Source organism: Mixophyes fleayi, chromosome 3, assembly GCF_038048845.1.
Source record: "Mixophyes fleayi isolate aMixFle1 chromosome 3, aMixFle1.hap1, whole genome shotgun sequence".
In the NCBI taxonomy this organism is placed as follows: domain Eukaryota; kingdom Metazoa; phylum Chordata; class Amphibia; order Anura; family Limnodynastidae; genus Mixophyes; species Mixophyes fleayi.
Window position 1 is genome coordinate 5,191,129 of NC_134404.1, and position 26,211 is coordinate 5,217,339.

The window sequence follows — 26,211 nt, forward strand, 5'->3', positions numbered from 1 at the left end:
CCTGTTCAAACATGCCGAAACCCGGGATCAAACCAGGGACCTTTAGATCTTCAGTCTAACGCTCTCCCAGCTGAGCTATTTCAGCCAGCTTGGAAGATGAACGTATTCACAATTTCGGATTACTATAATGATTTCAAATGAATAAGCTTTAATTAGCTACAGGTACTTTCTCATTCTAAATTTCATTGGAATTTAAGGTGAGTCCATGAAAATCCTGAACACCTTAGTATCTGCTGCTGCATTGCAGGTAAGTATTGTTAATTTTAGTTTAATTGTTCAGTGGAAGGCTAGGGCTCATTAATCTTCTCTCCTTTACTAGAAGAGAGAGAAAGCCCCAGAAATTGAAAGCCAACAACATTTTGGATCTTCAACCTAACTTTCTCCAAACTGAGTCATGCCAGGAAGATTACACAAGGTTATATAACAGTTTTTCCTTTCATCATGATTGCTTCGAATGTAAACATAGCATTTCATAGCAGTTTTTATACTGTATGTTCACCCATCACAAAACCTTTATTTTATAATAGAAGCATTGATGCAAAATGCTGAGAAATTTTATCATTGAGATAATTACAATTGCATAAAGAGTCAAGCCCGGACTACTGAAATCATGGACACTTTTTATCGTGTATTTCTGGACAGTGTTATTAAATGAAATGTTCTGATTATTTGAAAGATGGGGCTGAATATTCTTCTTTGCTAAGAAAAATTGGTGGATGACATTATGGAATTTCATCTTGAAATTACTTCCAGTTCGAGCTTTTCACTTCAAAAAACACCTGTTCAAACATGCCGAAACCCGGTATCGAACCAGGGACCTTTAGATCTTTAGTCTAACGCTCTCCCAGCTGAGCTATTTCGACCAGCTTGGAAGATGAATGTATTCACAATTTCGGATTACTATAATGATTTCAAATGAATAAGCTTTAATTAGCTACAGGTACTTTCTCATTCTAAATTTCATTGGAATTTAAGGTGAGTCCATGAAAATCATGAACACCTTAGTATCTGCTGCTGCATTGCAGGTAAGTATTGTTAATTTTAGTTTTATTATTCAGTGGAAGGCTAGGGCTCATTAATCTTCTCTCCTGTAGTAGAAGAGAGAGAAAGCCCCAGAAATTGAAAGCCAACAATCCTTTGGATCTTCAACCTAACTTTCTCCAAACTGAGTCATGCCAGGAAGATTACACAAGGTTATATAACAGTTTTTCCTTTCATCATGATTGCTTCGAATGTAAACATAGCATTTCATAGCAGTGTTTATACTGTATGTTCACCCATCACAAAACCTTTATTTTATAATAGAAGCATTGATGCAAAATGCTGAGAAATTTTATCATTGAGATAATTACAATTGCATAAAGAGTCAAGCCCGGACTATTGAAATCATGGACACTTTTTATCCTGTATTTCTGGACAGTGTTATTAAATGAAATGTTCTGATTATTTGAAAGATGGGGCTGAATATTCTTCTTTGCTAAGAAAAATTGGTGGATGACATTATGGAATTTCATCTTGAAATTACTTCCAGTTCGAGCTTTTCACTTCAAAAAACACCTGTTCAAACATGCCGAAACCTGGGATCGAACCAGGGACCTTTAGATCTTCAGTCTAACGCTCTCCCAGCTGAGCTATTTCGGCCAGCTTGGAAGATGAATGTATTCACAATTTCGGATTACTATAATGATTTTAAATGAATAAGCTTTAATTAGCTACAGGTACTTTCTCATTCTAAATTTCATTGGAATTTAAGGTGAGTCCATGAAAATCATGAACACCTTAGTATCTGCTGCTGCATTGCAGGTAAGTATTGTTAATTTTAGTTTTATTATTCAGTGGAAGGCTAGGGCTCATTAATCTTCTCTCCTGTAGTAGAAGAGCGAGAAAGCCCCAGAAATTGAAAGCCAACAATCCTTTGGATCTTCAACCTAACTTTCTCCAAACTGAGTCATGCCAGGAAGATTACACAAGGTTATTTAACAGTTTTTCCTTTCATCATGATTGCTTCGAATGTAAACATAGCATTTCATAGCAGTTTTTATACTGTATGTTCACCCATCACAAAACCTTTATTTTATAATAGAAGCATTGATGCAAAATGCTGAGAAATTTTATCATTGAGATAATTACAATTGCATAAAGAGTCAAGCCCGGACTACTGAAATCATGGACACTTTTTATCCTGTATTTCTGGACAGTGTTATTAAATGAAATGTTCTGATTATTTGAAAGATGGGGCTGAATATTCTTCTTTGCTAAGAAAAATTGGTGGATGACATTATGGAATTTCATCTTGAAATTACTTCCAGTTCGAGCTTTTCACTTCAAAAAACACCTGTTCAAACACGCCGAAACCCGGGATCGAACCAGGGACCTTTATATCTTCAGTCTAACGCTCTCCCAGCTGAGCTATTTCAGCCAGCTTGGAAGATGAATGTATTCACAATTTCGGATTACTATAATGATTTCAAATGAATAAGCTTTAATTAGCTAAAGGTACTTTCTCATTCTAAATTTCATTGGAATTTAAGGTGAGTCCATGAAAATCATGAACACCTTAGTATCTGCTGCTGCATTGCAGGTAAGTATTGTTAATTTTAGTTTTATTATTCAGTGGAAGGCTAGGGCTCATTAATCTTCTCTCCTGTAGTAGAAGAGCGAGAAAGCCCCAGAAATTGAAAGCCAACAATCCTTTGGATCTTCAACCTAACTTTCTCCAAACTGAGTCATGCCAGGAAGATTACACAAGGTTATTTAACAGTTTTTCCTTTCATCATGATTGCTTCGAATGTAAACATAGCATTTCATAGCAGTTTTTATACTGTATGTTCACCCATCACAAAACCTTTATTTTATAATAGAAGCATTGATGCAAAATGCTGAGAAATTTTATCATTGAGATAATTACAATTGCATAAAGAGTCAAGCCCGGACTACTGAAATCATGGACACTTTTTATCCTGTATTTCTGGACAGTGTTATTAAATGAAATGTTCTGATTATTTGAAAGATGGGGCTGAATATTCTTCTTTGCTAAGAAAAATTGGTGGATGACATTATGGAATTTCATCTTGAAATTACTTCCAGTTCGAGCTTTTCACTTCAAAAAACACCTGTTCAAACACGCCGAAACCCGGGATCGAACCAGGGACCTTTAGATCTTCAGTCTAACGCTCTCCCAGCTGAGCTATTTCAGCCAGCTTGGAAGATGAATGTATTCACAATTTCGGATTACTATAATGATTTCAAATGAATAAGCTTTAATTAGCTAAAGGTACTTTCTCATTCTAAATTTCATTGGAATTTAAGGTGAGTCCATGAAAATCATGAACACCTTAGTATCTGCTGCTGCATTGCAGGTAAGTATTGTTAATTTTAGTTTTATTGTTCAGTGGAAGGCTAGGGCTCATTAATCTTCTCTCCTGTAGTAGAAGAGAGAGAAAGCCCCAGAAATTGAAAGCCAACAACATTTTGGATCTTCAACCTAACTTTCTCCAAACTGAGTCATGCCAGGAAGATTACACAAGGTTATATAACAGTTTTTCCTTTCATCATGATTGCTTCGAATGTAAACATAGCATTTCATAGCAGTTTTTATACTGTATGTTCACCCATCACAAAACCTTTATTTTATAATAGAAGCATTGATGCAAAATGCTGAGAAATTTTATCATTGAGATAATTACAATTGCATAAAGAGTCAAGCCCGGACTATTGAAATCATGGACACTTTTTATCCTGTATTTCTGGACAGTGTTATTAAATGAAATGTTCTGATTATTTGAAAGATGGGGCTGAATATTCTTCTTTGCTAAGAAAAATTGGTGGATGACATTATGGAATTTCATCTTGAAATTACTTCCAGTTCGAGCTTTTCACTTCAAAAAACACCTGTTCAAACATGCCGAAACCTGGGATCGAACCAGGGACCTTTAGATCTTCAGTCTAACGCTCTCCCAGCTGAGCTATTTCGGCCAGCTTGGAAGATGAATGTATTCACAATTTCGGATTACTATAATGATTTTAAATGAATAAGCTTTAATTAGCTACAGGTACTTTCTCATTCTAAATTTCATTGGAATTTAAGGTGAGTCCATGAAAATCATGAACACCTTAGTATCTGCTGCTGCATTGCAGGTAAGTATTGTTAATTTTAGTTTTATTGTTCAGTGGAAGGCTAGGGCTCATTAATCTTCTCTCCTGTAGTAGAAGAGAGAGAAAGCCCCAGAAATTGAAAGCCAACAATCCTTTGGATCTTCAACCTAACTTTCTCCAAACTGAGTCATGCCAGGAAGATTACACAAGGTTATTTAACAGTTTTTCCTTTCATCATGATTGCTTTGAATGTAAACATAGCATTTCATAGCAGTTTTTATACTGTATGTTCACCCATCACAAAACCTTTATTTTATAATAGAAGCATTGATGCAAAATGCTGAGAAATTTTATCATTGAGATAATTACAATTGCATAAAGAGTCAAGCCCGGACTACAGAAATCATGGACACTTTTTATCCTGTATTTCTGGACAGTGTTATTAAATGAAATGTTCTGATTATTTGAAAGATGGGGCTGAATATTCTTCTTTGCTAAGAAAAATTGGTGGATGACATTATGGAATTTCATCTTGAAATTACTTCCAGTTCGAGCTTTTCACTTCAAAAAACACCTGTTCAAACACGCCGAAACCCGGGATCGAACCAGGGACCTTTAGATCTTCAGTCTAACGCTCTCCCAGCTGAGCTATTTCAGCCAGCTTGGAAGATGAATGTATTCACAATTTCGGATTACTATAATGATTTCAAATGAATAAGCTTTAATTAGCTAAAGGTACTTTCTCATTCTAAATTTCATTGGAATTTAAGGTGAGTCCATGAAAATCATGAACACCTTAGTATCTGCTGCTGCATTGCAGGTAAGTATTGTTAATTTTAGTTTTATTTTTCAGTGGAAGGCTAGGGCTCATTAATCTTCTCTCCTGTAGTAGAAGAGAGAGAAAGCCCCAGAAATTGAAAGCCAACAATCCTTTGGATCTTCAACCTAACTTTCTCCAAACTGAGTCATGCCAGGAAGATTACACAAGGTTATATAACAGTTTTTCCTTTCATCATGATTGCTTCGAATGTAAACATAGCATTTCATAGCAGTTTTTATACTGTATGTTCACCCATCACAAAACCTTTATTTTATAATAGAAGCATTGATGCAAAATGCTGAGAAATTTTATCATTGAGATAATTACAATTGCATAAAGAGTCAAGCCCGGACTACTGAAATCATGGACACTTTTTATCGTGTATTTCTGGACAGTGTTATTAAATGAAATGTTCTGATTATTTGAAAGATGGGGCTGAATATTCTTCTTTGCTAAGAAAAATTGGTGGATGACATTATGGAATTTCATCTTGAAATTACTTCCAGTTCGAGCTTTTCACTTCAAAAAACACCTGTTCAAACATGCCGAAACCCGGTATCGAACCAGGGACCTTTAGATCTTTAGTCTAACGCTCTCCCAGCTGAGCTATTTCAGCCAGCTTGGAAGATGAATGTATTCACAATTTCGGATTACTATAATGATTTCAAATGAATAAGCTTTAATTAGCTACAGGTACTTTCTCATTCTAAATTTCATTGGAATTTAAGGTGAGTCCATGAAAATCATGAACACCTTAGTATCTGCTGCTGCATTGCAGGTAAGTATTGTTAATTTTAGTTTTATTATTCAGTGGAAGGCTAGGGCTCATTAATCTTCTCTCCTGTAGTAGAAGAGAGAGAAAGCCCCAGAAATTGAAAGCCAACAATCCTTTGGATCTTCAACCTAACTTTCTCCAAACTGAGTCATGCCAGGAAGATTACACAAGGTTATATAACAGTTTTTCCTTTCATCATGATTGCTTCGAATGTAAACATAGCATTTCATAGCAGTTTTTATACTGTATGTTCACCCATCACAAAACCTTTATTTTATAATAGAAGCATTGATGCAAAATGCTGAGAAATTTTATCATTGAGATAATTACAATTGCATAAAGAGTCAAGCCCAGACTATTGAAATCATGGACACTTTTTATCCTGTATTTCTGGACAGTGTTATTAAATGAAATGTTCTGATTATTTGAAAGATGGGGCTGAATATTCTTCTTTGCTAAGAAAAATTGGTGGATGACATTATGGAATTTCATCTTGAAATTACTTCCAGTTCGAGCTTTTCACTTCAAAAAACACCTGTTCAAACATGCCGAAACCCAGGATCTTTAGTCTAACACTCTTCCAGCTGAGCTATTTCGGCCAGCTTGGAAGATGTATGTATTCACAATTTCGGATTACTATAATGATTTCAAATGAATAAGCTTTAATTAGCTACAGGTACTTTCTCATTCTAAATTTCATTGGAATTTAAGGTGAGTCCATGAAAATCATGAACACCTTAGTATCTGCTGCTGCATTGCAGGTAAGTATTGTTAATTTTAGTTTTATTTTTCAGTGGAAGGCTAGGGCTCATTAATCTTCTCTCCTGTAGTAGAAGAGAGAGAAAGCCCCAGAAATTGAAAGCCAACAATCCTTTGGATCTTCAACCTAACTTTCTCCAAACTGAGTCATGCCAGGAAGATTACACAAGGTTATATAACAGTTTTTCCTTTCATCTTGATTGCTTCGAATGTAAACATAGCATTTCATAGCAGTTTTTATACTGTATGTTCACCCATCACAAAACCTTTATTTTATAATAGAAGCATTGATGCAAAATGCTGAGAAATTTTATCATTGAGATAATTACAATTGCATAAAGAGTCAAGCCCGGACTACTGAAATCATGGACACTTTTTATCCTGTATTTCTGGACAGTGTTATTAAATGAAATGTTCTGATTATTTGAAAGATGGGGCTGAATATTCTTCTTTGCTAAGAAAAATTGGTGGATGACATTATGGAATTTCATCTTGAAATTACTTCCAGTTCGAGCTTTTCACTTCAAAAAACACCTGTTCAAACATGCCGAAACCCAGGATCGAACCAGGGACCTTTAGATCTTCAGTCTAACGCTCTCCCAGCTGAGCTATTTCGGCCAGCTTGGAAGATAAATGTATTCACAATTTCGGATTACTATAATGATTTCAAATGAATAAGCTTTAATTAGCTACAGGTACTTTCTCATTCTAAATTTCATTGGAATTTAAGGTGAGTCCATGAAAATCCTGAACACCTTAGTATCTGCTGCTGCATTGCAGGTAAGTATTGTTAATTTTAGTTTTATTGTTCAGTGGAAGGCTAGGGCTCATTAATCCTCTCTCCTGTAGTAGAAGAGAGAGAAAGCCCAAGAAATTGAAAGCCAACAATCCTTTGGATCTTCAACCTAACTTTCTCCAAACTGAGTCATGCCAGGAAGATTACACAAGGTTATATAACAGTTTTTTCTTTCATCATGATTGCTTCGAATGTAAACATAGCATTTCATAGCAGTTGTTATACTATATGTTCACCCATCACAAAACCTTTATTTTATAATAGAAGCATTGATGCAAAATGCTGAGAAATTTTATCATTGAGATAATTACAATTGCATAAAGAGTCAAGCCCGGACTACTGAAATCATGGACACTTTTTATCCTGTATTTCTGGACAGTGTTATTAAATGAAATGTTCTGATTATTTAAAAGATGGGGCTGAATATTCTTCTTTGCTAAGAAAAATTGGTGGATGACATTATGGAATTTCATCTTGAAATTACTTCCAGTTCGAGCTTTTCACTTAAAAAAACACCTGTTCAAACTCGCCGAAACCCGGGATCGAACCAGGGACCTTTAGATCTTCAGTCTAACGCTCTCCCAGCTGAGCTATTTCGGACAGCTTGGAAGATGAATGTATTCACAATTTCGGATTACTATAATGATTTCAAATGAATAAGCTTTAATTAGCTACAGGTACTTTCTCATTCTAAATTTCATTGGAATTTAAGGTGAGTCCATGAAAATCATGAACACCTTAGTATCTGCTGCTGCATTGCAGGTAAGTATTGTTAATTTTAGTTTTATTATTCAGTGGAAGGCTAGGGCTCATTAATCTTCTCTCCTGTAGTAGAAGAGAGAGAAAGCCCCAGAAATTGAAAGCCAACAATCCTTTGGATCTTCAACCTAACTTTCTCCAAACTGAGTCATGCCAGGAAGATTACACAAGGTTATATAACAGTTTTTCCTTTCATCATGATTGCTTCGAATGTAAACATAGCATTTCATAGCAGTTTTTATACTGTATGTTCACCCATCACAAAACCTTTATTTTATAATAGAAGCATTGATGCAAAATGCTGAGAAATTTTATCATTGAGATAATTACAATTGCATAAAGAGTCAAGCCCGGACTACTGAAATCATGGACACTTTTTATCGTGTATTTCTGGACAGTGTTATTAAATGAAATGTTCTGATTATTTGAAAGATGGGGCTGAATATTCTTCTTTGCTAAGAAAAATTGGTGGATGACATTATGGAATTTCATCTTGAAATTACTTCCAGTTCGAGCTTTTCACTTCAAAAAACACCTGTTCAAACATGCCGAAACCCGGTATCGAACCAGGGACCTTTAGATCTTTAGTCTAACGCTCTCCCAGCTGAGCTATTTCGGCCAGCTTGGAAGATGAATGTATTCACAATTTCGGATTACTATAATGATTTCAAATGAATAAGCTTTAATTAGCTACAGGTACTTTCTCATTCTAAATTTCATTGGAATTTAAGGTGAGTCCATGAAAATCATGAACACCTTAGTATCTGCTGCTGCATTGCAGGTAAGTATTGTTAATTTTAGTTTTATTATTCAGTGGAAGGCTAGGGCTCATTAATCTTCTCTCCTGTAGTAAAAGAGAGAGAAAGCCCCAGAAATTGAAAGCCAACAATCCTTTGGATCTTCAACCTAACTTTCTCCAAACTGAGTCATGCCAGGAAGATTACACAAGGTTATATAACAGTTTTTCCTTTCATCATGATTGCTTCGAATGTAAACATAGCATTTCATAGCAGTTTTTATACTGTATGTTCACCCATCACAAAACCTTTATTTTATAATAGAAGCATTGATGCAAAATGCTGAGAAATTTTATCATTGAGATAATTACAATTGCATAGAGTCAAGCCCGGACTACTGAAATCATGGACACTTTTTATCGTGTATTTCTGGACAGTGTTATTAAATGAAATGTTCTGATTATTTGAAAGATGTGGCTGAATATTCTTCTTTGCTAAGAAAAATTGGTGGATGACATTATGGAATTTCATCTTGAAATTACTTCCAGTTCGAGCTTTTCACTTCAAAAAACACCTGTTCAAACATGCCGCAACCCGGTATCGAACCAGGGACCTTTAGATCTTCAATCTAACGCTCTCCCAGCTGAGCTATTTCGGCCAGCTTGGAAGATGAATGTATTCACAATTTCGGATTACTATAATGATTTCAAATGAATAAGCTTTAATTAGCTACAGGTACTTTCTCATTCTAAATTTCATTGGAATTTAAGGTGAGTCCATGAAAATCATGAACACCTTAGTATCTGCTGCTGCATTGCAGGTAAGTATTGTTAATTTTAGTTTTATTATTCAGTGGAAGGCTAGGGCTCATTAATCTTCTCTCCTGTAGTAGAAGAGAGAGAAAGCCCCAGAAATTGAAAGCCAACAATCCTTTGGATCTTCAACCTAACTTTCTCCAAACTGAGTCATGCCAGGAAGATTACACAAGGTTATATAACAGTTTTTCCTTTCATCATGATTGCTTCGAATGTAAACATAGCATTTCATAGCAGTTTTTATACTGTATGTTCACCCATCACAAAACCTTTATTTTATAATAGAAGCATTGATGCAAAATGCTGAGAAATTTTATCATTGAGATAATTACAATTGCATAAAGAGTCAAGCCCAGACTACTGAAATCATGGACACTTTTTATCCTGTATTTCTGGACAGTGTTATTAAATGAAATGTTCTGATTATTTGAAAGATGGGGCTGAATATTCTTCTTTGCTAAGAAAAATTGGTGGATGACATTATGGAATTTCATCTTGAAATTACTTCCAGTTCGAGCTTTTCACTTCAAAAAACACCTGTTCAAACATGCCGAAACCCAGGATCGAACCAGGGATCTTTAGATCTTCAGTCTAACACTCTTCCAGCTGAGCTATTTCAGCCAGCTTGGAAGATGTATGTATTCACAATTTCGGATTACTATAATGATTTCAAATGAATAAGCTTTAATTAGCTACAGGTACTTTCTCATTCTAAATTTCATTGGAATTTAAGGTGAGTCCATGAAAATCATGAACACCTTAGTATCTGCTGCTGCATTGCAGGTAAGTATTGTTAATTTTAGTTTTATTTTTCAGTGGAAGGCTAGGGCTCATTAATCTTCTCTCCTGTAGTAGAAGAGAGAGAAAGCCCCAGAAATTGAAAGCCAACAATCCTTTGGATCTTCAACCTAACTTTCTCCAAACTGAGTCATGCCAGGAAGATTACACAAGGTTATATAACAGTTTTTCCTTTCATCTTGATTGCTTCGAATGTAAACATAGCATTTCATAGCAGTTTTTATACTGTATGTTCACCCATCACAAAACCTTTATTTTATAATAGAAGCATTGATGCAAAATGCTGAGAAATTTTATCATTGAGATAATTACAATTGCATAAAGAGTCAAGCCCGGACTACTGAAATCATGGACACTTTTTATCCTGTATTTCTGGACAGTGTTATTAAATGAAATGTTCTGATTATTTGAAAGATGGGGCTGAATATTCTTCTTTGCTAAGAAAAATTGGTGGATGACATTATGGAATTTCATCTTGAAATTACTTCCAGTTCGAGCTTTTCACTTAAAAAAACACCTGTTCAAACTCGCCGAAACCCGGGATCGAACCAGGGACCTTTAGATCTTCAGTCTAACGCTCTCCCAGCTGAGCTATTTCGGACAGCTTGGAAGATGAATGTATTCACAATTTCGGATTACTATAATGATTTCAAATGAATAAGCTTTAATTAGCTACAGGTACTTTCTCATTCTAAATTTCATTGGAATTTAAGGTGAGTCCATGAAAATCATGAACACCTTAGTATCTGCTGCTGCATTGCAGGTAAGTATTGTTAATTTTAGTTTTATTATTCAGTGGAAGGCTAGGGCTCATTAATCTTCTCTCCTGTAGTAGAAGAGAGAGAAAGCCCCAGAAATTGAAAGCCAACAATCCTTTGGATCTTCAACCTAACTTTCTCCAAACTGAGTCATGCCAGGAAGATTACACAAGGTTATATAACAGTTTTTCCTTTCATCATGATTGCTTCGAATGTAAACATAGCATTTCATAGCAGTTTTTATACTGTATGTTCACCCATCACAAAACCTTTATTTTATAATAGAAGCATTGATGCAAAATGCTGAGAAATTTTATCATTGAGATAATTACAATTGCATAAAGAGTCAAGCCCGGACTACTGAAATCATGGACACTTTTTATCGTGTATTTCTGGACAGTGTTATTAAATGAAATGTTCTGATTATTTGAAAGATGGGGCTGAATATTCTTCTTTGCTAAGAAAAATTGGTGGATGACATTATGGAATTTCATCTTGAAATTACTTCCAGTTCGAGCTTTTCACTTCAAAAAACACCTGTTCAAACATGCCGAAACCCGGTATCGAACCAGGGACCTTTAGATCTTTAGTCTAACGCTCTCCCAGCTGAGCTATTTCGGCCAGCTTGGAAGATGAATGTATTCACAATTTCGGATTACTATAATGATTTCAAATGAATAAGCTTTAATTAGCTACAGGTACTTTCTCATTCTAAATTTCATTGGAATTTAAGGTGAGTCCATGAAAATCATGAACACCTTAGTATCTGCTGCTGCATTGCAGGTAAGTATTGTTAATTTTAGTTTTATTATTCAGTGGAAGGCTAGGGCTCATTAATCTTCTCTCCTGTAGTAGAAGAGAGAGAAAGCCCCAGAAATTGAAAGCCAACAATCCTTTGGATCTTCAACCTAACTTTCTCCAAACTGAGTCATGCCAGGAAGATTACACAAGGTTATATAACAGTTTTTCCTTTCATCATGATTGCTTCGAATGTAAACATAGCATTTCATAGCAGTTTTTATACTGTATGTTCACCCATCACAAAACCTTTATTTTATAATAGAAGCATTGATGCAAAATGCTGAGAAATTTTATCATTGAGATAATTACAATTGCATAGAGTCAAGCCCGGACTACTGAAATCATGGACACTTTTTATCGTGTATTTCTGGACAGTGTTATTAAATGAAATGTTCTGATTATTTGAAAGATGTGGCTGAATATTCTTCTTTGCTAAGAAAAATTGGTGGATGACATTATGGAATTTCATCTTGAAATTACTTCCAGTTCGAGCTTTTCACTTCAAAAAACACCTGTTCAAACATGCCGAAACCCGGTATCGAACCAGGGACCTTTAGATCTTCAATCTAACGCTCTCCCAGCTGAGCTATTTCGGCCAGCTTGGAAGATGAATGTATTCACAATTTCGGATTACTATAATGATTTCAAATGAATAAGCTTTAATTAGCTACAGGTACTTTCTCATTCTAAATTTCATTGGAATTTAAGGTTAGTCCATGAAAATCATGAACACCTTAGTATCTGCTGCTGCATTGCAGGTAAGTATTGTTAATTTTAGTTTTATTGTTCAGTGGAAGGCTAGGGCTCATTAATCTTCTCTCCTGTAGTAGAAGAGAGAGAAAGCCCCAGAAATTGAAAGCCAACAACATTTTGGATCTTCAACCTAACTTTCTCCAAACTGAGTCATGCCAGGAAGATTACACAAGGTTATATAACAGTTTTTCCTTTCATCATGATTGCTTCGAATGTAAACATAGCATTTCATAGCAGTTTTTATACTGTATGTTCACCCATCACAAAACCTTTATTTTATAATAGAAGCATTGATGCAAAATGCTGAGAAATTTTATCATTGAGATATTTACAATTGCATAAAGAGTCAAGCCCGGACTATTGAAATCATGGACACTTTTTATCCTGTATTTCTGGACAGTGTTATTAAATGAAATGTTCTGATTATTTGAAAGATGGGGCTGAATATTCTTCTTTGCTAAGAAAAATTGGTGGATGACATTATGGAATTTCATCTTGAAATTACTTCCAGTTCGAGCTTTTCACTTCAAAAAACACCTGTTCAAACATGCCGAAACCCGGGATCGAACCAGGGACCTTTAGATCTTCAGTCTAACGCTCTCCCAGCTGAGCTATTTTGGCCAGCTTGGAAGATGAATGTATTCACAATTTCGGATTACTATAATGATTTTAAATGAATAAGCTTTAATTAGCTACAGGTACTTTCTCATTCTAAATTTCATTGGAATTTAAGGTGAGTCCATGAAAATCATGAACACCTTAGTATCTGCTGCTGCATTGCAGGTAAGTATTGTTAATTTTAGTTTTATTGTTCAGTGGAAGGCTAGGGCTCATTAATCTTCTCTCCTGTAGTAGAAGAGAGAGAAAGCCCCAGAAATTGAAAGCCAACAATCCTTTGGATCTTCAACCTAACTTTCTCCAAACTGAGTCATGCCAGGAAGATTACACAAGGTTATTTAACAGTTTTTCCTTTCATCATGATTGCTTCGAATGTAAACATAGCATTTCATAGCAGTTTTTATACTGTATGTTCACCCATCACAAAACCTTTATTTTATAATAGAAGCATTGATGCAAAATGCTGAGAAATTTTATCATTGAGATAATTACAATTGCATAAAGAGTCAAGCCCGGACTACAGAATTCATGGACACTTTTTATCCTGTATTTCTGGACAGTGTTATTAAATGAAATGTTCTGATTATTTGAAAGATGGGGCTGAATATTCTTCTTTGCTAAGAAAAATTGGTGGATGACATTATGGAATTTCATCTTGAAATTACTTCCAGTTCGAGCTTTTCACTTCAAAAAACACCTGTTCAAACACGCCGAAACCCGGGATCGAACCAGGGACCTTTAGATCTTCAGTCTAACGCTCTCCCAGCTGAGCTATTTCAGCCAGCTTGGAAGATGAATGTATTCACAATTTCGGATTACTATAATGATTTCAAATGAATAAGCTTTAATTAGCTAAAGGTACTTTCTCATTCTAAATTTCATTGGAATTTAAGGTGAGTCCATGAAAATCATGAACACCTTAGTATCTGCTGCTGCATTGCAGGTAAGTATTGTTAATTTTAGTTTTATTATTCAGTGGAAGGCTAGGGCTCATTAATCTTCTCTCCTGTAGTAGAAGAGAGAGAAAGCCCCAGAAATTGAAAGCCAACAATCCTTTGGATCTTCAACCTAACTTTCTCCAAACTGAGTCATGCCAGGAAGATTACACAAGGTTATATAACAGTTTTTCCTTTCATCATGATTGCTTCGAATGTAAACATAGCATTTCATAGCAGTTTTTATACTGTATGTTCACCCATCACAAAACCTTTATTTTATAATAGAAGCATTGATGCAAAATGCTGAGAAATTTTATCATTGAGATAATTACAATTGCATAAAGAGTCAAGCCCGGACTACTGAAATCATGGACACTTTTTATCGTGTATTTCTGGACAGTGTTATTAAATGAAATGTTCTGATTATTTGAAAGATGAGGCTGAATATTCTTCTTTGCTAAGAAAAATTGGTGGATGACATTATGGAATTTCATCTTGAAATTACTTCCAGTTCGAGCTTTTCACTTCAAAAAACACCTGTTCAAACATGCCGAAACCCGGTATCGAACCAGGGACCTTTAGATCTTTAGTCTAACGCTCTCCCAGCTGAGCTATTTCGGCCAGCTTGGAAGATGAATGTATTCACAATTTCGGATTACTATAATGATTTCAAATGAATAAGCTTTAATTAGCTACAGGTACTTTCTCATTCTAAATTTCATTGGAATTTAAGGTGAGTCCATGAAAATCATGAACACCTTAGTATCTGCTGCTGCATTGCAGGTAAGTATTGTTAATTTTAGTTTTATTATTCAGTGGAAGGCTAGGGCTCATTAATCTTCTCTCCTGTAGTAGAAGAGAGAGAAAGCCCCAGAAATTGAAAGCCAACAATCCTTTGGATCTTCAACCTAACTTTCTCCAAACTGAGTCATGCCAGGAAGATTACACAAGGTTATATAACAGTTTTTCCTTTCATCATGATTGCTTCGAATGTAAACATAGCATTTCATAGCAGTTTTTATACTGTATGTTCACCCATCACAAAACCTTTATTTTATAATAGAAGCATTGATGCAAAATGCTGAGAAATTTTATCATTGAGATAATTACAATTGCATAAAGAGTCAAGCCCAGACTACTGAAATCATGGACACTTTTTATCCTGTATTTCTGGACAGTGTTATTAAATGAAATGTTCTGATTATTTGAAAGATGGGGCTGAATATTCTTCTTTGCTAAGAAAAATTGGTGGATGACATTATGGAATTTCATCTTGAAATTACTTCCAGTTCGAGCTTTTCACTTCAAAAAACACCTGTTCAATCATGCCGAAACCCAGGATCGAACCAGGGATCTTTAGATCTTCAGTCTAACACTCTTCCAGCTGAGCTATTTCGGCCAGCTTGGAAGATGTATGTATTCACAATTTCGGATTACTATAATGATTTCAAATGAATAAGCTTTAATTAGCTACAGGTACTTTCTCATTCTAAATTTCATTGGAATTTAAGGTGAGTCCATGAAAATCATGAACACCTTAGTATCTGCTGCTGCATTGCAGGTAAGTATTGTTAATTTTAGTTTTATTTTTCAGTGGAAGGCTAGGGCTCATTAATCTTCTCTCCTGTAGTAGAAGAGAGAGAAAGCCCCAGAAATTGAAAGCCAACAATCCTTTGGATCTTCAACCTAACTTTCTCCAAACTGAGTCATGCCAGGAAGATTACACAAGGTTATACAACAGTTTTTCCTTTCATCTTGATTGCTTCGAATGTAAACATAGCATTTCATAGCAGTTTTTATACTGTATGTTCACCCATCACAAAACCTTTATTTTATAATAGAAGCATTGATGCAAAATGCTGAGAAATTTTATCATTGAGATAATTACAATTGCATAAAGAGTCAAGCCCGGACTACTGAAATCATGGACACTTTTTATCCTGTATTTCTGGACAGTGTTATTAAATGAAATGTTCTGATTATTTGAAAGATGGGGCTGAATATTCTTCTTTGCTAAGAAAAATTGGTGGATGACATTATGGAATTTCATCTTGAAATTACTTCCAGTTCGAGCTTTTCACTTCAAAAAACACCTGTTCAAACATGCCGAAACCCAGGATCGAACCAGGGACCTTTAGATCTTCAGTCTAACGCTCTCCCAGCTGAGCTATTTCGGCCAGCTTGGAAGATAAATGTATTCACAATTTCGGATTACTATAATGATTTCAAATGAATAAGCTTTAATTAGCTACAGGTACTTTCTCATTCTAAATTTCATTGGAATTTAAGGTGAGTCCATGAAAATCATGAACACCTTAGTATCTGCTGCTGCATTGCAGGTAAGTATTGTTAATTTTAGTTTTATTATTCAGTGGAAGGCTAGGGCTCATTAATCCTCTCTCCTGTAGTAGAAGAGAGAGAAAGCCCAAGAAATTGAAAGCCAACAATCCTTTGGATCTTCAACCTAACTTTCTCCAAACTGAGTCATGCCAGGAAGATTACACAAGGTTATATAACAGTTTTTTCTTTCATCATGATGAAAAGTTAGGTTGAAGATCCAAAGGATTGTTGGCTTTCAATTTCTGGGGCTTTCTCTCTCTTCTACTACAGGAGAGAAGATTAATGAGCCCTAGCCTTCCACTGAATAATAAAACTAAAATTAACAATACTTACGTGCAATGCAGCAGCAGATACTAAGGTGTTCATGATTTTCATGGACTCACCTTAAATTCCAATGAAATTTAGAATGAGAAAGTACCTTTAGCTAATTAAAGCTTATTCATTTGAAATCATTATAGTAATCCGAAATTGTGAATACATTCATCTTCCAAGCTGGCCGAAATAGCTCAGCTGGGAGAGCGTTAGACTAAAGATCTAAAGGTCCCTGGTTCGATACCGGGTTTCGGCGTGTTTGAACAGGTGTTTTTTGAAGTGAAAAGCTCGAACTGGAAGTAATTTCAAGATGAAATTCCATAATGTCATCCACCAATTTTTCTTAGCAAAGAAGAATATTCAGCCCCATCTTTCAAATAATCAGAACATTTCATTTAATAACACTGTCCAGAAATACACGATAAAAAGTGTCCATGATTTCTGTAGTCCGGGCTTGACTCTTTATGCAATTGTAATTATCTCAATGATAAAATTTCTCAGCATTTTGCATCAATGCTTCTATTATAAAATAAAGGTTTTGTGATGGGTGAACATACAGTATAAAAACTGCTATGAAATGCTATGTTTACATTCGAAGCAATCATGATGAAAGGAAAAACTGTTATATAACCTTGTGTAATCTTCCTGGCATGACTCAGTTTGGAGAAAGTTAGGTTGAAGATCCAAAGGATTGTTGGCTTTCAATTTCTGGGGCTTTCTCTCTCTTCTACTACAGGAGAGAAGATTAATGAGCCCTAGCCTTCCACTGAATAATAAAACTAAAATCAACAATACTTACCTGCAATGCAGGTAATTCCTTTCATCATGATTGCTTCGAATGTAAACATAGCATTTCATAGCAGTTTTTATACTGTATGTTCACCCATCACAAAACCTTTATTTTATAATAGAAGCATTGATGCAAAATGCTGAGAAATTTTATCATTGAGATAATTACAATTGCATAAAGAGTCAAGCCCGGACTACTGAAATCATGGACACTTTTTATCGTGTATTTCTGGACAGTGTTATTAAATGAAATGTTCTGATTATTTGAAAGATGGGGCTGAATATTCTTCTTTGCTAAGAAAAATTGGTGGATGACATTATGGAATTTCATCTTGAAATTACTTCCAGTTCGAGCTTTTCACTTCAAAAAACACCTGTTCAAACATACCGAAACCCGGTATCGAACCAGGGACCTTTAGATCTTTAGTCTAACGCTCTCCCAGCTGAGCTATTTCGGCCAGCTTGGAAGATGAATGTATTCACAATTTCGGATTACTATAATGATTTCAAATGAATAAGCTTTAATTAGCTAAAGGTACTTTCTCATTCTAAATTTCATTGGAATTTAAGGTGAGTCCATGAAAATCATGAACACCTTAGTATCTGCTGCTGCATTGCAGGTAAGTATTGTTAATTTTAGTTTTATTATTCAGTGGAAGGCTAGGGCTCATTAATCTTCTCTCCTGTAGTAGAAGAGAGAGAAAGCCCCAGAAATTGAAAGCCAACAATCCTTTGGATCTTCAACCTAACTTTCTCCAAACTGAGTCATGCCAGGAAGATTACACAAGGTTATATAACAGTTTTTCCTTTCATCATGATTGCTTCGAATGTAAACATAGCATTTCATAGCAGTTTTTATACTGTATGTTCACCCATCACAAAACCTTTATTTTATAATAGAAGCATTGATGCAAAATGCTGAGAAATTTTATCATTGAGATAATTACAATTGCATAAAGAGTCAAGCCCGGACTACTGAAATCATGGACACTTTTTATCGTGTATTTCTGGACAGTGTTATTAAATGAAATGTTCTGATTATTTGAAAGATGGGGCTGAATATTCTTCTTTGCTAAGATAAATTGGTGGATGACATTATGGAATTTCATCTTGAAATTACTTCCAGTTCGAGCTTTTCACTTCAAAAAACACCTGTTCAAACATGCCGAAACCCGGTATCGAACCAGGGACCTTTAGATCTTCAATCTAACACTCTCCCAGCTGAGCTATTTCGGCCAGCTTGGAAGATGAATGTATTCACAATTTCGGATTACTATAATGATTTCAAATGAATAAGCTTTAATTAGCTACAGGTACTTTCTCATTCTAAATTTCATTGGAATTTAAGGTGAGTCCATGAAAATCATGAACACCTTAGTATCTGCTGCTGCATTGCAGGTAAGTATTGTTAATTTTAGTTTTATTATTCAGTGGAAGGCTAGGGCTCATTAATCCTCTCTCCTGTAGTAGAAGAGAGAGAAAGCCCAAGAAATTGAAAGCCAACAATCCTTTGGATCTTCAACCTAACTTTCTCCAAACTGAGTCATGCCAGGAAGATTACACAAGGTTATATAACAGTTTTTTTCTTTCATCATGATGAAAAGTTAGGTTGAAGATCCAAAGGATTGTTGGCTTTCAATTTCTGGGGCTTTCTCTCTCTTCTACTACAGGAGAGAAGATTAATGAGCCCTAGCCTTCCACTGAATAATAAAACTAAAATTAACAATACTTACGTGCAATGCAGCAGCAGATACTAAGGTGTTCATGATTTTCATGGACTCACCTTAAATTCCAATGAAATTTAGAATGAGAAAGTACCTTTAGCTAATTAAAGCTTATTCATTTGAAATCATTATAGTAATCCGAAATTGTGAATACATTCATCTTCCAAGCTGGCCGAAATAGCTCAGCTGGGAGAGCGTTAGACTAAAGATCTAAAGGTCCCTGGTTCGATACCGGGTTTCGGCGTGTTTGAACAGGTGTTTTTTGAAGTGAAAAGCTCGAACTGGAAGTAATTTCAAGATGAAATTCCATAATGTCATCCACCAATTTTTCTTAGCAAAGAAGAATATTCAGCCCCATCTTTCAAATAATCAGAACATTTCATTTAATAACACTGTCCAGAAATACACGATAAAAAGTGTCCATGATTTCTGTAGTCCGGGCTTGACTCTTTATGCAATTGTAATTATCTCAATGATAAAATTTCTCAGCATTTTGCATCAATGCTTCTATTATAAAATAAAGGTTTTGTGATGGGTGAACATACAGTATAAAAACTGCTATGAAATGCTATGTTTACATTCGAAGCAATCATGATGAAAGGAAAAACTGTTATATAACCTTGTGTAATCTTCCTGGCATGACTCAGTTTGGAGAAAGTTAGGTTGAAGATCCAAAGGATTGTTGGCTTTCAATTTCTGGGGCTTTCTCTCTCTTCTACTACAGGAGAGAAGATTAATGAGCCCTAGCCTTCCACTGAATAATAAAACTAAAATCAACAATACTTACCTGCAATGCAGGTAATTCCTTTCATCATGATTGCTTCGAATGTAAACATAGCATTTCATAGCAGTTTTTATACTGTATGTTCACCCATCACAAAACCTTTATTTTATAATAGAAGCATTGATGCAAAATGCTGAGAAATTTTATCATTGAGATAATTACAATTGCATAAAGAGTCAAGCCCGGACTACTGAAATCATGGACACTTTTTATCGTGTATTTCTGGACAGTGTTATTAAATGAAATGTTCTGATTATTTGAAAGATGGGGCTGAATATTCTTCTTTGCTAAGAAAAATTGGTGGATGACATTATGGAATTTCATCTTGAAATTACTTCCAGTTCGAGCTTTTCACTTCAAAAAACACCTGTTCAAACATACCGAAACCCGGTATCGAACCAGGGACCTTTAGATCTTTAGTCTAACGCTCTCCCAGCTGAGCTATTTCGGCCAGCTTGGAAGATGAATGTATTCACAATTTCGGATTACTATAATGATTTCAAATGAATAAGCTTTAATTAGCTAAAGGTACTTTCTCATTCTAAATTTCATTGGAATTTAAGGTGAGTCCATGAAAATCATGAACACCTTAGTATCTGCTGCTGCATTGCAGGTAAGTATTGTTAATTTTAGTTTTATTATTCAGTGGAAGGCTAGGGCTCATTAATCTTCTCTCCTGTAGTAGAAGAGAGAGAAAGCCCCAGAAATTGAAAGCCAACAATCCTTTGGATCTTCAACCTAACTTTCTCCAAACTGAGTCATGCCAGGAAGATTACACAAGGTTATATAACAGTTTTTCCTTTCATCATGATTGCTTCGAATGTAAACATAGCATTTCATAGCAGTTTTTATACTGTATGTTCACCCATCACAAAACCTTTATTTTATAATAGAAGCATTGATGCAAAATGCTGAGAAATTTTATCATTGAGATAATTACAATTGCATAAAGAGTCAAGCCCGGACTACTGAAATCATGGACACTTTTTATCGTGTATTTCTGGACAGTGTTATTAAATGAAATGTTCTGATTATTTGAAAGATGGGGCTGAATATTCTTCTTTGCTAAGATAAATTGGTGGATGACATTATGGAATTTCATCTTGAAATTACTTCCAGTTCGAGCTTTTCACTTCAAAAAACACCTGTTCAAACATGCCGAAACCCGGTATCGAACCAGGGACCTTTAGATCTTCAATCTAACACTCTCCCAGCTGAGCTATTTCGGCCAGCTTGGAAGATGAATGTATTCACAATTTCGGATTACTATAATGATTTCAAATGAATAAGCTTTAATTAGCTACAGGTACTTTCTCATTCTAAATTTCATTGGAATTTAAGGTGAGTCCATGAAAATCATGAACACCTTAGTATCTGCTGCTGCATTGCAGGTAAGTATTGTTAATTTTAGTTTTATTGTTCAGTGGAAGGCTAGGGCTCATTAATCTTCTCTCCTGTAGTAGAAGAGAGAGAAAGCCCCAGAAATTGAAAGCCAACAACATTTTGGATCTTCAACCTAACTTTCTCCAAACTGAGTCATGCCAGGAAGATTACACAAGGTTATATAACAGTTTTTCCTTTCATTATGATTGCTTCGAATGTAAACATAGCATTTCATAGCAGTTTTTATACTGTATGTTCACCCATCACAAAACCTTTATTTTATAATAGAAGCATTGATGCAAAATGCTGAGAAATTTTATCATTGAGATAATTACAATTGCATAATGAGTCCAGCCCAGACTATTGAAATCATGGACACTTTTTATCCTGTATTTCTGGACAGTGTTATTAAATGAAATGTTCTGATTATTTGAAAGATGGGGCTGAATATTCTTCTTTGCAAAGAAAAATTGGTGGATGACATTATGGAATTTCATCTTGAAATTACTTCCAGTTCGAGCTTTTCACTTCAAAAAAACACCTGTTCAAACATGCCGAAACCCGGGATCGAACCAGGGACCTTTAGATCTTCAGTCTAACGCTCTCCCAGCTGAGCTATTTCGGCCAGCTTGGAAGATGAATGTATTCACAATTTCGGATTACTATAATGATTTTAAATGAATAAGCTTTAATTAGCTACAGGTACTTTCTCATTCTAAATTTCATTGGAATTTAAGGTGAGTCCATGAAAATCATGAACACCTTAGTATCTGCTGCTGCATTGCAGGTAAGTATTGTTAATTTTAGTTTTATTGTTCAGTGGAAGGCTAGGGCTCATTAATCTTCTCTCCTGTAGTAGAAGAGAGAGAAAGCCCCAGAAATTGAAAGCCAACAATCCTTTGGATCTTCAACCTAACTTTCTCCAAACTGAGTCATGCCAGTAAGATTACACAAGGTTATTTAACAGTTTTTCTTTTCATCATGATTGCTTCGAATGTAAAAATAGCATTTCATAGCAGTTTTTATACTGTATGTTCACCCATCACAAAACCTTTATTTTATAATAGAAGCATTGATGCAAAATGCTGAGAAATTTTATCATTGAGATAATTACAATTGCATAAAGAGTCAAGCCCGGACTACAGAAATCATGGACACTTTTTATCCTGTATTTCTGGACAGTGTTATTAAATGAAATGTTCTGATTATTTGAAAGATGGGGCTGAATATTCTTCTTTGCTAAGAAAAATTGGTGGATGACATTATGGAATTTCATCTTGAAATTACTTCCAGTTCGAGCTTTTCACTTAAAAATACACCTGTTCAAACACGCCGAAACCCGGGATCGAACCAGGGACCTTTAGACCTTCAGTCTAACGCTCTCCCAGCTGAGCTATTTCAGCCAGCTTGGAAGATGAATGTATTCACAATTTCGGATTACTATAATGATTTCAAATGAATAAGCTTTAATTAGCTAAAGGTACTTTCTCATTCTAAATTTCATTGGAATTTAAGGTGAGTCCATGAAAATCATGAACACCTTAGTATCTGCTGCTGCATTGCAGGTAAGTATTGTTAATTTTAGTTTTATTATTCAGTGGAAGGCTAGGGCTCATTAATCTTCTCTCCTGTAGTAGAAGAGAGAGAAAGCCCCAGAAATTGAAAGCCAACAATCCTTTGGATCTTCAACCTAACTTTCTCCAAACTGAGTCATGCCAGGAAGATTACACAAGGTTATATAACAGTTTTTCCTTTCATCATGATTGCTTCGAATGTAAACATAGCATTTCATAGCAGTTTTTATACTGTATGTTCACCCATCACAAAACCTTTATTTTATAATAGAAGCATTGATGCAAAATGCTGAGAAATTTTATCATTGAGATAATTACAATTGCATAAAGAGTCAAGCCCGGACTACTGAAATCATGGACACTTTTTATCGTGTATTTCTGGACAGTGTTATTAAATGAAATGTTCTGATTATTTGAAAGATGGGGCTGAATATTCTTCTTTGCTAAGAAAAATTGGTGGATGACATTATGGAATTTCATCTTGAAATTACTTCCAGTTCGAGCTTTTCACTTCAAAAAACACCCTGTTCAAACATGCTGAAACCCGGGATCGAACCAGGGACTCTTAGATCTTCAGTCAAACACTCTCCCAGCTGAGCTATTTCAGCCAGCTTGGAAGATGAATGTATTCACAATTTCGGATTACTATAATGATTTCAAATGAATAAGCTTTAATTAGCTACAGGTACTTTCTCATTCTAAATTTCATTGGAATTTAAGGTGAGTCCATGAAAATCCTGAACACCTTAGTATCTGCTGCTGCATTGCAGGTAAGTATTGTTAATTTTAGTTTTATTGTTCAGTGGAAGGCTAGGGCTCATTAATCTTCTCTCTTTAGTAGAAGAGAGAGAAAGCCCCAGAAATTGAAAGCCAACAACATTTTGGATCTTCAACCTAACTTTCTCCAAACTGAGTCATGCCAGAAGATTACACAAGGTTATATAACAGTTTTTCCTTTCATCATGATTGCTTCGAATGTAAACATAGCATTTCATAGCAGTTTTTATACTGTATGTTCACCTATCACAAAACCTTTATTTTATAATAGAAGCATTGATGCAAAATGCTGAGAAATTTTATCATTGAGATAATTACAATTGCATAAAGAGTCAAGCCCGGACTATTGAAATCATGGACACTTTTTATCCTGTATTTCTGGACAGTGTTATTAAATGAAAATGTTCTGATTATTTGAAAGATGGGGCTGAATATTCTTCTTTGCTAAGAAAAATTGGTGGATGACATTATGGAATTTCATCTTGAAATTACTTCCAGTTCGAGCTTTTCACTTCAAAAAACACCTGTTCAAACATGCCGAAACCCAGGATCGAACCAGGGACCTTGAGATCTTCAGTCTAACGCTCTCCCAGCTGAGCTATTTCGGCCAGCTTGGAAGATGAATGTATTCACAATTTCGGATTACTATAATGATTTCAAATGAATAAGCTTTAATTAGCTACAGGTACTTTCTCATTCTAAATTTCATTGGAATTTAAGGTGAGTCCATGAAAATCATGAACACCTTAGTATCTGCTGCTGCATTGCAGGTAAGTATTGTTAATTTTAGCTTTATTGTTCAGTGGAAGGCTAGGGGCTTATTAATTCTTCTCTCCTGTAGTAGAAGAGAGAGAAAGCCCCAGAAATTGAAAGCCAACAATCCTTTGGATCTTCAACCTAACTTTCTCCAAACTGAGTCATGCCAGGAAGATTACACAAGGTTATATAACAGTTTTTCCTTTCATCATGATTGCTTCGAATGTAAACATAGCATTTCATAGCAGTTTTTATACTGTATGTTCACCCATCATAAAACCTTTATTTTATAATAGAAGCATTGATGCAAAATGCTGAGAAATTTTATCATTGAGATAATTACAATTGCATAAAGAGTCAAGCCCGGACTACTGAAATCATGGACACTTTTTATCGTGTATTTCTGGACAGTGTTATTAAATGAAATGTTCTGATTATTTGAAAGATGGGGCTGAATATTCTTCTTTGCTAAGAAAAATTGGTGGATGACATTATGGAATTTCATCTTGAAATTACTTCCAGTTCGAGCTTTTCACTTCAAAAAACACCTGTTCAAACATGCCGAAACCCGGTATCGAACCAGAAACCTTTAGATCTTCAGTCTAACGGTCTCCCAGCTGAGCTATTTCGGCCAGCTTGGAAGATGAATGTATTCACAATTTCGGATTACTATAATGATTTCAAATGAATAAGCTTTAATTAGCTACAGGTACTTTCTCATTCTAAATTTCATTGGAATTTAAGGTGAGTCCATGAAAATCATGAACACCTTAGTATCTGCTGCTGCATTGCAGGTAAGTATTGTTAATATTAGTTTTATTATTCAGTGGAAGGCTAGGGCTCATTAATCTTCTCTCCTGTAGTAGAAGAGAGAGAAAGCCCCAGAAATTGAAAGCCAACAATCCTTTGGATCTTCAACCTTAACTTTCTCCAAACTTAGTCATGCCAGGAAGATTACACAAGGTTATATAACAGTTTTTCCTTTCATCATGATTGCTTCGAATGTAAACATAGCATTTCATAGCAGTTTTTATACTGTATGTTCACCCATCTCAAAACCTTTATTTTATAATAGAAGCATTGATGCAAAATGCTGAGAAATTTTATCATTGAGATAATTACAATTGCATAAAGAGTCAAACCCGGACTACTGAAATCATGGACACTTTTTATCCTGTATTTCTGGACAGTGTTATTAAATGAAATGTTCTGATTATTTGAAAGATGGGGATGAATATTCTTCTTTGCTAAGAAAAATTGGTGGATGACATTATGGAATTTCATCTTGAAATTACTTCCAGTTTCAGCTTTTCACTTAAAAAAACACCTGTTCAAACACGCCAAAAACCGGGATCGAACAAGGGACCTTTAGATCTCCAGTCTAATGCTCTCCCAGCTGAGCTATTTCGGCCAGCTTGGAAGATGAATGTATTCACAATTTCGGATTACTATAATGATTTCAAATGAATAAGCTTTAATTAGCTACAGGTACTTTCACATTCTAAATTTCATTGGAATTTAAGGTGAGTCCATGAAAATCATGAATACCT

General features: G+C 35.2%; 18 non-coding genes across 18 annotated transcripts; 2 read left to right on the forward strand and 16 right to left on the reverse strand.

Annotated features, from left to right (window-relative positions):
- Window positions 1-790: 790 nt before the first annotated feature.
- On the reverse strand, window positions 791-863 carry TRNAF-AAA (transfer RNA phenylalanine (anticodon AAA)). The gene has a single exon. It is a non-coding gene; the product is annotated as a tRNA-Phe (tRNA).
- Window positions 864-1,568: 705 nt separating this feature from the next.
- Window positions 1,569-1,641, reverse strand: TRNAF-GAA (transfer RNA phenylalanine (anticodon GAA)). Its single transcript has one exon. It is a non-coding gene; the product is annotated as a tRNA-Phe (tRNA).
- A 1,483-nt stretch (window positions 1,642-3,124) lies between these two features.
- TRNAF-GAA (transfer RNA phenylalanine (anticodon GAA)) lies at window positions 3,125-3,197 on the reverse strand. The gene has a single exon. It is a non-coding gene; the product is annotated as a tRNA-Phe (tRNA).
- A 705-nt stretch (window positions 3,198-3,902) lies between these two features.
- Window positions 3,903-3,975, reverse strand: TRNAF-GAA (transfer RNA phenylalanine (anticodon GAA)). The gene has a single exon. It is a non-coding gene; the product is annotated as a tRNA-Phe (tRNA).
- A 705-nt stretch (window positions 3,976-4,680) lies between these two features.
- On the reverse strand, window positions 4,681-4,753 carry TRNAF-GAA (transfer RNA phenylalanine (anticodon GAA)). The gene has a single exon. It is a non-coding gene; the product is annotated as a tRNA-Phe (tRNA).
- Window positions 4,754-5,458: 705 nt separating this feature from the next.
- On the reverse strand, window positions 5,459-5,531 carry TRNAF-AAA (transfer RNA phenylalanine (anticodon AAA)). The gene has a single exon. It is a non-coding gene; the product is annotated as a tRNA-Phe (tRNA).
- A 3,019-nt stretch (window positions 5,532-8,550) lies between these two features.
- On the reverse strand, window positions 8,551-8,623 carry TRNAF-AAA (transfer RNA phenylalanine (anticodon AAA)). Its single transcript has one exon. It is a non-coding gene; the product is annotated as a tRNA-Phe (tRNA).
- A 3,037-nt stretch (window positions 8,624-11,660) lies between these two features.
- Window positions 11,661-11,733, reverse strand: TRNAF-AAA (transfer RNA phenylalanine (anticodon AAA)). Its single transcript has one exon. It is a non-coding gene; the product is annotated as a tRNA-Phe (tRNA).
- Window positions 11,734-12,436: 703 nt separating this feature from the next.
- On the reverse strand, window positions 12,437-12,509 carry TRNAF-GAA (transfer RNA phenylalanine (anticodon GAA)). Its single transcript has one exon. It is a non-coding gene; the product is annotated as a tRNA-Phe (tRNA).
- A 705-nt stretch (window positions 12,510-13,214) lies between these two features.
- On the reverse strand, window positions 13,215-13,287 carry TRNAF-GAA (transfer RNA phenylalanine (anticodon GAA)). The gene has a single exon. It is a non-coding gene; the product is annotated as a tRNA-Phe (tRNA).
- A 705-nt stretch (window positions 13,288-13,992) lies between these two features.
- Window positions 13,993-14,065, reverse strand: TRNAF-GAA (transfer RNA phenylalanine (anticodon GAA)). Its single transcript has one exon. It is a non-coding gene; the product is annotated as a tRNA-Phe (tRNA).
- Window positions 14,066-14,770: 705 nt separating this feature from the next.
- TRNAF-AAA (transfer RNA phenylalanine (anticodon AAA)) lies at window positions 14,771-14,843 on the reverse strand. The gene has a single exon. It is a non-coding gene; the product is annotated as a tRNA-Phe (tRNA).
- A 2,214-nt stretch (window positions 14,844-17,057) lies between these two features.
- On the forward strand, window positions 17,058-17,130 carry TRNAF-AAA (transfer RNA phenylalanine (anticodon AAA)). Its single transcript has one exon. It is a non-coding gene; the product is annotated as a tRNA-Phe (tRNA).
- A 918-nt stretch (window positions 17,131-18,048) lies between these two features.
- Window positions 18,049-18,121, reverse strand: TRNAF-AAA (transfer RNA phenylalanine (anticodon AAA)). The gene has a single exon. It is a non-coding gene; the product is annotated as a tRNA-Phe (tRNA).
- A 1,437-nt stretch (window positions 18,122-19,558) lies between these two features.
- TRNAF-AAA (transfer RNA phenylalanine (anticodon AAA)) lies at window positions 19,559-19,631 on the forward strand. Its single transcript has one exon. It is a non-coding gene; the product is annotated as a tRNA-Phe (tRNA).
- A 918-nt stretch (window positions 19,632-20,549) lies between these two features.
- TRNAF-AAA (transfer RNA phenylalanine (anticodon AAA)) lies at window positions 20,550-20,622 on the reverse strand. The gene has a single exon. It is a non-coding gene; the product is annotated as a tRNA-Phe (tRNA).
- Window positions 20,623-22,106: 1,484 nt separating this feature from the next.
- On the reverse strand, window positions 22,107-22,179 carry TRNAF-GAA (transfer RNA phenylalanine (anticodon GAA)). Its single transcript has one exon. It is a non-coding gene; the product is annotated as a tRNA-Phe (tRNA).
- Window positions 22,180-25,999: 3,820 nt separating this feature from the next.
- TRNAS-GGA (transfer RNA serine (anticodon GGA)) lies at window positions 26,000-26,072 on the reverse strand. The gene has a single exon. It is a non-coding gene; the product is annotated as a tRNA-Ser (tRNA).
- Window positions 26,073-26,211: the final 139 nt, after the last annotated feature.